Below are 10743 nucleotides of genomic sequence, written 5' to 3' on the forward strand. Positions count from 1 at the left end.
GCCTCAAACTCAGAAATCTGCCTGTCTCTGCCTCCCAAGTGCTGGGATCAAAGGCGTGCGCCACCACCACCCGGCCCCTTCATTCTTCTAAACCTCCTGTTTTCGTTACTTTTCTGTTACCGTGATAAAATACCATGACCCAAAGCAACTCACAGAATACAGAGTCTACTTTAGCTTAAAGTTCAGAGGGATAAGGGGTCAGCATGGCTGAGAAGTAAGATAACAAGGCAACTGGAGCAGAACCTGAGGGTTCACATCTTGAATCGCAGGCACAGCAAAGAATGAACTGGGAATGGACATGTCTTCAAGCTCTCAAAGCTACCTCCAGTGACATATTTTCTCTAAGCAAGCCATCCCCCTAAGCCTCCCACAAACAGTGCCGTCAACTGAATATAGAGTGTGCAAATATTTTGGTAGTTTGAATAAGAAGCCCCCATAGGCTCAGATATTTGAACACCTACTTCCCAGTTGGTGGAACTGTTTGGGAAGGATTAGAAAGTGTGCTGTTGGAGACATGTCATTGGAGCTGGGGCAGAGGTTGAGGTGTCAAAAGCCCATGCCAGGCCCACCCTTGCTTTCTGTCTACCTCCAACTTGCAGATCAGAAGTGAGGTCTCAGCTACTGCTCCAGCACCATGTCTGCTGCTATTCTACCCGCTACTCGCCATGATGATCATGGACTGATCCTCAGAAACTCTAAACAAGGTCCCATTAAATGTTTCCTTCTTTAACTTGTCTTGGTCATGGTGCCTCTTCACTGCAGTAGAACAGTAACTAATACAAATACGCAAGCCCACATGGGACATTTGTCATAAAAAGCGCCACGTGGCTCCAGAAGGATAAAAATCCTTGATGGGAAAGCATGGCAGATGTTGGCAGGCTTGGCAGCAGTTGGCAGGCTTGGCCGCAGGAACGGGGAGCTCGAGAGCTCACATCTTCAAAGGCAAGCACGAAGCAGAGAGAAGGAACTGAGAGGAGAAAGAATGGAATCTCCCGAAGCCTTCCTCCATACTGTTTCATCAAGAATGCCTCTCCTAAGCCTCTCTCAGCAGCACCACCAACCGGGACCCAGTGTTCAGATGCCTGAGCCCATGGCGACACTCTTCATTCAAACCACGGAGTTCCACTCCCTGGCCCCCTTCAACACATTATTACGTGAAATACATTTAGTCCAACTTCAAAAGACTCCATAGCCCTTCATAGTCTCACCACTGTCTATAAGTCCAAAGTCTCTTCCGAGACTCAAGGCAATTTCTTAATAAGTCCCCTGCAGAATCAAAAAGCAAATTACAAACTTCCGACATAGAATGGTACAGAATGCACCTTACTGTCGCAAGAGGGATGAATCTGGCACAGTGACAAAATACCAGGCCAAAGCAAAACCACACTCAGCAGGGAAAACATCCAATCCTGTAGCTCAAAATTCAGTGTCTGGGACTTAAGTTTTAAGGAACTTAGACTGTTTTGCCCCTCCAGTTTTGTTGCCTGCAACATGTGTCTCTCCATTGGACTGGTTAGACTCCCTGTATGCAGCTCTCCTTGGCAGATGTCTCTCAACTTTGGATCTCCAACATCTTGAGGTCTCCCCTGCAACCCAGGCCTCACTTTTATAGCTTCACACAATGGTCTCTCACTGCCTCATTGTAGGGAATTCCACATGTTGCCCAGCCTTGGTGTCTCTCTGAAACTACTAAGAATTCATGATCCCTGGGACTAGAGATGGCTCAGCAGTTAGGAACATTTGCTGCTATTCTAGGGGATCCAGCTTCAATTCTCGACACCCATATGGCATTTCACAACTGCCTGTGACTCTTTTTCCATAGGATCCAGAGCTCTTGCTCTCTCTCTCTCTCTCTCTCTCTCTCTCTCTCTCTCTCTCTCTCTCTCTTTCTCTCTCTCTCTGGACTCTGTAGTCACCAGGCACACTCATGGTGCACAGACATATGTGCAGGCAAAACATCCATTCATACTAAATAAAATTAAAAATTATAAAAAAGAATTCATGACCCCCTTTACACATGCATCCTTCATGTTCAACTACATGAAGTGCTACATGGACAACTGCCAGGATTGGCCTGGGTCACATTTACAGATATTGTTTGTTTGTTTGAAGTTAAATTGCTTTTTTGGAACACAAAACTCATTAGTTGGGAGCTTAGCTGGATAAGGTCTTGTCCTAAAGGTACCCTACCCTCTTTTTAGGGCAAAGTGGTCCTCTCCTTTCTCCCCCTCCCCTTCTCCCTCTTGCTCTGGCCCCTTGCCGGCTCCAGGCCCCCACTCACTCCTGCCCATAGTGTGGTTCTGGGATTTGAACTCATGGCCTCCGGAAGAGCAGTCAGTGCTCTTAACCACTGAGTCATCTCAACAGCCTAGGTGGTCCTCTCTTTAATGGCACTTCTTAACAATTATAGTCTCAGACAGGTGGTGGTGGCACATACCTTTAATCTCAGCACTCAGGAGGCAGAAGCAGGCAATCTCTGTGGGTTCAATGTCAGCCTGGTCTAAAGAGGGAGTTCCAGAAGAGCCAGGGCTATACAGAGAAAACGTGTCTTGAAAAGCCAAAATCAAACAAACAAACAAAAACAAAAACAAAACAAAACAAAACAAAAAACAATAACAGCTTCTCTTCTAGCACAAACCCTAGGTACATTAGGCTTCTCAGTGTTTCCGTGTAAACCATATGTTTTGTAATTATTTTTGTCCCACCTGCTCTTTTCCACTGTAGACCTGTATAAGTGCTACCAGTAACAACCATGCACAGATGCAATATTATCTTGTCTCAAATTTTTCCTCCAGAAAATTAAGGACATTGCTTCAAAATTTAACCTCAGACAAGTTCTTAGGACAAGGGCAGAGAAGGCAGCTACATTTTTTTTTTGCCAAAAATACCACAAAAATGTCTTCTGCCGAGTTGGCAACATTGTTCTCTGAAATCTCTTGAGCTGGGCCTCTACAATCTAAATTGCTCTCAGCACTGCTGTCTCACAGGGTCTGACTAGAATGGCTCTTTAAGCACCACTTACAACATTCAGCCACTTTTCTAGGTCAAAGTTCCAGAGTCTTCCACATTCCAGAACCCAACATGGTCAAGTTCTTTGAAAAAAAAAAAAAAAAAAAAACCTCTCCCTGGTACCAACTTCTATATTAGTTACTTTTCTGTTGCTGTGATTAAACAAACAAACAAACAAACCATCAACAGAAAACAACCATGAAAACATAATCAAAGGCAATTGAAGGAGGGCAGTGCTTATTTTAGTTTATTGTTCCAGAGGAGTAAGAGTTCATCATGAGCCGGGCATGGTGGCGCATGCCTTTGATCCCAGCACTCGGGAGGCAGAGTCAGGCAGATTTCTGAGTTCGAGGCCAGCCTGGTCTACAAAGTGAGTTCCAGGACAGCCAGGACTATACAGAGAAACCCTGTCTCGAAAAACAAAACAAACAAACAAAAAAAAAAACAACAAAAAAAAGAGTTCATCATGGCAGGGCAGCATAGTAGCAGTTGGCAGGCACAGTGGTGGGAACGGGATGCCAACAGCTCACATCTTCTACAGCAGGCATGAATCAGAGAGTGCAAATTGGAGGTAGTGCAAGGATATACTCTCTCAGAGCCCTTCCCCAGTGACATACTTCTAGCAAGGCTGCACCTCCTACACTTTCTCAGTACCACTAACTGGGGACCAAGTGTTCAAACAACTGAATCTATGGGGGAAATTCCTAATTAAAACCACCACACCTGTCTTCCTGGGCCTGGTGTTCTAGACCTAGAATAGAGGCAGACAAAAAGTACAGAGATGATATTATGAATTTCATTCAGTAAAGATAAACATATAGATGTAGATGTGTATGATGTATAATCATAGATGTATATATGACACATAAAATATGGCAAATAGCTATATTATACAATGTTGTCATAAATGGCATTTTTTTAGAGATCTATTTATTTATTTATTTTATGTATGTGAGTACACTGTAGCTGTACAGATGGTTGTGAGCCTTCATGTGGTTGTTGGGAACTGAATTGTTTTAGGACCTCTGCTCACTCTGGTTAGCTCCAGTTGGCCCCAGTCAGTCCCGCTCGATCAGTCCCTGCTCACTCTGGCTCAAAGATTTACTTAGCTATCTTCAGACACACCAGCAGAGGGTGTCAGATCTCAATACAGGTAGTTGTGAGCCACCATGTGGTTGCTGGGATTTGAACTCAGGACCTTTGGAAGAGCAGTCAGTGCTCTTATCCCCTGAGCTATCTCGCCAGCCCATAAATGGCATTTACTAACTCTATCAATTAGTTCTTTTTTTTTTTTTTGGTTTTTCAAGACAGGGTTTCTCTGTATAGCCCTGGCTGTCCTGGAACTCACTCTATAGACCAGGCTGGCCTTGAACTCAGAAATTCGCCTGCCTCTGCCTCCTGAGTGCTGGGATTAAAGGCATGCGCCACCACGCCCCGCATTATCAATCAGTTCTTAATATGATCCAACCAGTCCCCCCAGTAGTCAAGAATGAGTCCTACTAGATTTCTTTAATCAGCCTCAAGCACAGTTGCCCCTACTCTACTCTTCTATGCTAGACTGTCTGTTTCTAAGCCGTGCTCCCCAAGTACTTGTTGTTTCAGTCTCACCTGGGTTGTTTCTGTTCCATCAGCTTGTCCTCAGGGGGCATTTCACTTGGCCACATGCTCCTGGTGCATCATGTGTAACAGAGACCTCCTGTTCAGTCTGTCTTCCTTCTCCTTCTCCCTCCTTCTCCCTTTCCTCATGATCCCTACCTGCAGCCCCCAGCCAGGAGACTGAAATATAGCACCAGATTAGCCCCCAACAATAGAGAAACAAAATACAGTAAATACATAGGATATAATACACTAAATGTCTGTATGAAACACAAAATAAGTGTGTGATATATCAAGTACATGTTCAATACACAAGCAAGTTACAGTGTGACACACAGACAGATGTGATAGATTAATACATAAATACATGCAGGGAGACTGGGAAAATTAAAATGGCACGGAATGTTGTAGGATGTTTGATCACACTGTGAACCCCGAGATTGTGTTATTTACTGAAAAAAACCTGTTTCTAATTGTGGTGTGGCTCAGCCTTAGAACACACCTTTAATCCCAAACAACAAAGGTAAAGTTAGTTTGTAGAAGGAAACACACATGTTTGAAAGTGATGTCTAATTGAGTGGCAGACAAACTGATGGATCGGAGAAAGATCTGACTGAATAGGATATGCCCAACTCTCACGAGAAGACAAAGGAAAGAGAAGCTACATAAGAGAAACTCTCCTGGTCAGTTTTACCAGGAGAGTTTTACAGAGAAAGGCTGCAGAGAGAGAACAAGCTAGACACAAGTGAGGACAGAAAGAGTCAGAGACCAGAAAGTTAGAACATACTGTCAAAGTTATTATGAGGCCATGCAAAGCAATTCAGGAGAAGACAAGAAAAAGAAGCCAGACTGCATCAGTGAGTGTGGAGAGGAGTTTGAGTCAGAAGAGCTGGGTGGAGCCAGTCAGCCAGAGCCAGAGAGAACCAGGAAAGGGTCAGTCTCAGCAGCCAGTCTTAGAGGCTGAAAACATTCAGACCTAGAATAGATGGTACGGAACGGAGGCCAGAAGCTTCCAGGACTAGGCCTGGGGTAACAGACAGGGAGGAGCGAGCCTTGGAGATGACAAATAGAGGAAATAAAAGTTACTTTTACCTGGGCGTGGTGGTGCACACCTTTAATCCCAGCGCTCGGGAGGCAGAGGCAGGCAGATTTCTGAGTTCGAAGCCAGCCTGGTCTACAGAGTGAGTTCCAGGACAGCCAGGGCTACACAGAGAAACCCTGTCTCAAAAAAACAAAAAAACAAAACAAACAAACAAAAAAAGTTACTTTCCCAATGAAAAGGGAACGAGGGGCAGGGCGTGGAGGGGCCAGGCATAGTTGCCCAAGCCTTTAATCCCAGCACTTGGGAGGCAGAGGCAAGGTGAATTTCTGAGTTAACTTTTTTTTCAGCCTAGCTGTATCCTTTGAGCAATGTAATTTCAAAAGCTACAAAATCATACATAGCTATTGCTCGTGTTAACTGAGAATTTGGAGTTCCTGTTCCTGAGTTCTTAGTCTCCTTAAAAATAGATTCTGAAGGGAGCTAGAGAACAATTTGGCTAGGAATTTGAAAGAAAAGTCAACAGGGCAAGTGTATTAGTCAGGGTTCTTCAGAGGAACAGAACATATAGAATGAATGTTAGAATGAATATACATAATGAATATATTCATTTTATATATATTCTAGATAGAATATATTATATTATATATTAATTATTATATATATGTTTATTTATTTATGTGTTTATTTATTAGAGTAACCACCTATCTATACCTTCCTAAATAGTCACACCAACTGGGATCCAAGTGTTCAAATACCCAAGGCACACATTCCTCATTAAAACCACCACACCTTCCTTCCTGGAGCTGGTGTTCTGGACCTAGCAAAGAGACAGACACTAAGTATATAGATGATATATGAATATCATCCAGTAAATATGTGATATATAAATATACTGTATATAAATATATAGTATGATGTTTAAGAATGATACAGGTACCTGTATCATATAGGTATTTACCATGTGTTGTATAATCCTGTATCAAATAGGTATTTACCATGTGTTATGTAACCCTGTATCAAATAGGTATTTATCATGTGTTATGTATCATGACTGTGGTCCAGTTAGTTCAACAATGGCTTTCTCCTAATTGAGAGGCCAAGAATCTGGTAATTGTTCAGTCCTTGAAGTTCCATGTCTCAGCTGGTTTCAGTCCATGTTTGGAATCCCAAAGAAGTAGGATCTAATACCAACTAATTGCCAGGTCCTTTTATGTAGGCTGCCACCAGAAGATATGGTTCAGATTTAAGGTGGGTCTTCTTTATCAAATATCCCAGATTGCTCTTTGCCTTCTTCTCTCCCCCCTCTTTCTCTCTCTCTCCCCTCTTCTCTACCCTTCTACCCACCCACCCCCATTCCCACATAATAAACATCTCCCACGTGAAAAAAAAATCCCAGATTCAGGATGGGTCTCCCACATCAAAAGATTCAGTCAAGAAATCCCTTCACAGTCATATCCAGCTGCTTGGGTTTTAGTTGATTCCAGATTGATCAAGTTGACAACCAAGATTAGCTATCACAGCGGGCAAGCTGTAAATCTTACAGGGAAAGGGAGATGAAGAAAAGAGAATAGTCAATCTTTTTTTTCTCAGGGTCAATGAAAGCTGGCAGGTTCAGTCAGGGAGGTCAGCAAGTAGCAGAAAGCAATGGGGATTCAAATGGGAAAGGTGGGAGATGGATGACTTCAGCAAAAGAGTGGGCACATCCAGAGGGGCAAGGATGGAGAGAGCTTATTTTAAAAAGAAGGCCAGTGAGACCACTTGGTGGGAAAAGCACTCGCTGCCAAGTCTTCCGGTCTGAGTTAGATCCCTGGAACCCACCTGGAGGAAGGATTGAACCAACTCCCTCAGGTTGACTTCCGGCTACATAGAAGCACGTTTAAGTGCATACCCCGCCCCAACACACACTAAATAAATGTAGTAAGAATTTTGGTTTCTTTAAAAACCCAGTTATGTTCCATGAACATGGTTTTGTTTTAGTCCCAGGTGTGGGACAATGGCTGCTTCACAGCAGGTGACCAGGGTTTCTCTTGTACACTAAGACAGGCGTGATTTTTTTTGTTTGGAATTCTGGGAACTCTTGAGAGGGTACACATGTCTGACCTGGAGGCTAGAGGTGCTCTGAGGGGGCTGCAGAAGCTGGTTCCTGTCATCGCTCTTTGGCAAGTGATCATGATCAAAGAGATGAGAAGAAGTTGGAGATATCCTAAGGAGAAAACAAAGCTTGACACCCCTAGTCAGCAGGAAGAAGTCTAAAGAGGTCTAGGCCCCTTTCCCCTCTAACCTTTTTCTCCTACCTGGTGTTGGGGGTTGGAACAAGGCTTGAAAGGACGGTAGATATAAAAACCCAATGAAGTAGCCAAAAAACAGTGCCAACAAATAAATAACTATAGTAAAAATATTTAAAAACTCCTTGTGGGGTTTCTACCCACCTCTGGCCATTTATGTTCCCAGATGAAAGACACACACAGCCTTCATATTTTTAAATATTCCTTAGACAGCACCATAACGAGGCAGCTGCCTACCCTCATGCTGTTATAATCTGCCTTCTAGCGATAACCCCGAATTATCACTTACTATGTTTCATTGTTCCATCTGGGCTGCTCTGAGCTCCAATTGGCTAGCCCATGTGGCCATGGTCTCTTGGCCTTTAGCCCATGGTGGCTCAGGCTCCCCCTTCTGTGCATCTTCTTCTGTGGCTGCTTCCTTCTTTTCTCTCTTCTCCCCTCCTCATGGTCTACTCTTTCTAAGCTCCAGGAAACCTTCTCCCCAACTATGGGCTGTCAGCATCTTTATTCACCAATCAGAATTCACTTGGGGGCAGGGTCCCAGGTACAGATGCAAACTCCAGGTTTTGGGAGACCACACTTAGCATTACAATAGACAGTAAAAGACAAAACCTCAACAAATAAGTGTACAAATTTTTAATAAAAACGGGAACAGCGAAATGGTTCAGTGGGTAGAGGAGCTTGCTACCAAGACCGGTGCTCTGAGTTTGATTCCGGGACCCACACAGTGGACGGAGAACTGACTCATGAAAGTTGTCCTCTTGTTAGAATAACAACCTCCTGGCCGAGAGAATAGAATCTACATCCGTGGTGGAGACCAAGCATTCTGGTTGGGTGTGTTATTCTTCTGCCAGGCTCAGGAACAGCAGCAGGCTCATTTTAAGCTAGGAGACTGGACAAAGAAGTCATGTAATAGGATACTATACTCTTCCTCCACTGAATCCCTGTCCCCAGTGCCATAGCTTAGAGCCATGTCAGCCCCTGTCTCCAGTGCCATAGCTTAGAGCCATGTCAGCCCCTGTCCCCAGTGCCATAGTTTAGAGCTATGTCAGCCCCATCTTTTGAATTGTTGAGAAAAGCATAGTGACTTTTTTTTTCTTTCTTCTACCTCTATTTTTTGTTTTTGTTTGTTTGTTTGTTTGTTTGTTGAGACAGGGTTTCTCTGTGTAGTCCTGACTGTCCTAGAACTTGTCTTGTAGAACAGGCTGGCCTCAAACTCACAAAGATTCACCTGCCTTTGCCTCCCAAGTGCCGGGATTAAACGCATGCGCCACCACTGCCCAGCTTCTTTTCTTTTATGTTTTCCTTAATACTCTGGGCTTTGAACACAAATACACAACATTTGAACTTTCTCTAAAGCCTCCCTCCTCGAATGGCTGCTCGTCAGCATGGCTTTTCCTCGCCTGCCACATGGCTGCTCGTCAGCATGGCTTTCCCGCTTCTCTTCTCCAACCTCCTCCTTTGGACAGCTGCCGAGGGTTGCAGCTGGGCTGACCTGGGGTTTTCTTTTAAATTCTAGTAAAAGTGTCCTTGAGCTTCCATTTCTGTCTATTCTTGATTCTTTTACTACTGAGTCCAAGAAACACAAAATCTAGGACCGGAGAGATGGCACAGATGTTAAGGGTCAACGGTAGAATGTCAGAGGATCCAGCTTCAGTTCCCAGAACCCACCGATGACTCACAAGCATCTGTAACTCCAATTCCAGAAGATTCAACGCCCTCTTCCGGCCTCTGCAGGCACCAGGCATGAAAGTGGTGCACAGACACACACGCAGGCAAAACACTCAGACACATAAAGTAAAATAGAAATGAACTTTTAAAAAATGTTAAAAAGAACCCCAAAAAGGAACCTGATTTCCCCTGTATCATTCTGACCTCTGTTGAAGCACTGTGGCACATACAAATAAACAAAAATAAAATCAGGCAAGAGACATGACCCAGGAGGCAAGAGCACTTGCTGCTCTTCCAGAAGATATGATTTGATTCCCAGCATCTTCAGTGTGGCTAACAAGCATCTATTTCTCCAGTCCCGGAGAATCCAGTGCCCTCTTCTGACCTCCATGGGTATTAAACACACATAGGGAACAGATATCTATGCAGTCATAACATTCATACCCATAAAATAAAATCTCAGGAAAAAACCAGAAATCTCTTCCTTCCAGGAGCCCAGGTAAGAGAAGGCCTCATCCCTCATCAAACGTGAGACTCAGTGACGCCCCAGGGCTGAAAGGGGAAAGTTTATTCCACACAACCAGAGCTATCGCTTGGGAAAGCAGAGAATGGGGTGGGAGAGGCATATATCTCTAGAGTTATAAGAGGGGAGCCTGTGAGCTGAGGTGACTTTCAAGTATATAACACTTTGGGACTTTGAAGTGTATAACAAGTACTTTGTGAGTAGGAACTGAGGGACCCTAGAAGCTAGCATAGACTGTAAGATGCTAATAGGGACCACAAGCATATGTTAATGGAAGAGTCACAGGTCCTTTTTATCCAAGTAAGGAGCCCCTTGAGCAAGCAAGGACTATCTTCTCAAGCCTCTGAGAGGATATTGGCTTTTTGTCTAAGTGCCAGCCTTTGGGAAATGGAATTTCTCAGCACCTAACAAGAGGAGGACATTTCAGAAAGCCACAGCTCGTCAAAATGCAGAGGGTAACTGCTGGATGGACAGCCCCAACAGATATATTTACAGCACAACTCCTGCACTTAAGGCTCAGGATACATCAAGGAACAGGGCGAGGGAAGGGCTTGTAAGAGCCTGATGACCAAGCCATCTGCTGTGAAATTATGCATTCGTGCTGTGTTGGGGAAGCT

Source organism: Mus pahari, chromosome 1 (assembly GCF_900095145.1).
Source record: "Mus pahari chromosome 1, PAHARI_EIJ_v1.1, whole genome shotgun sequence".
NCBI lineage: Eukaryota > Metazoa > Chordata > Mammalia > Rodentia > Muridae > Mus > Mus pahari.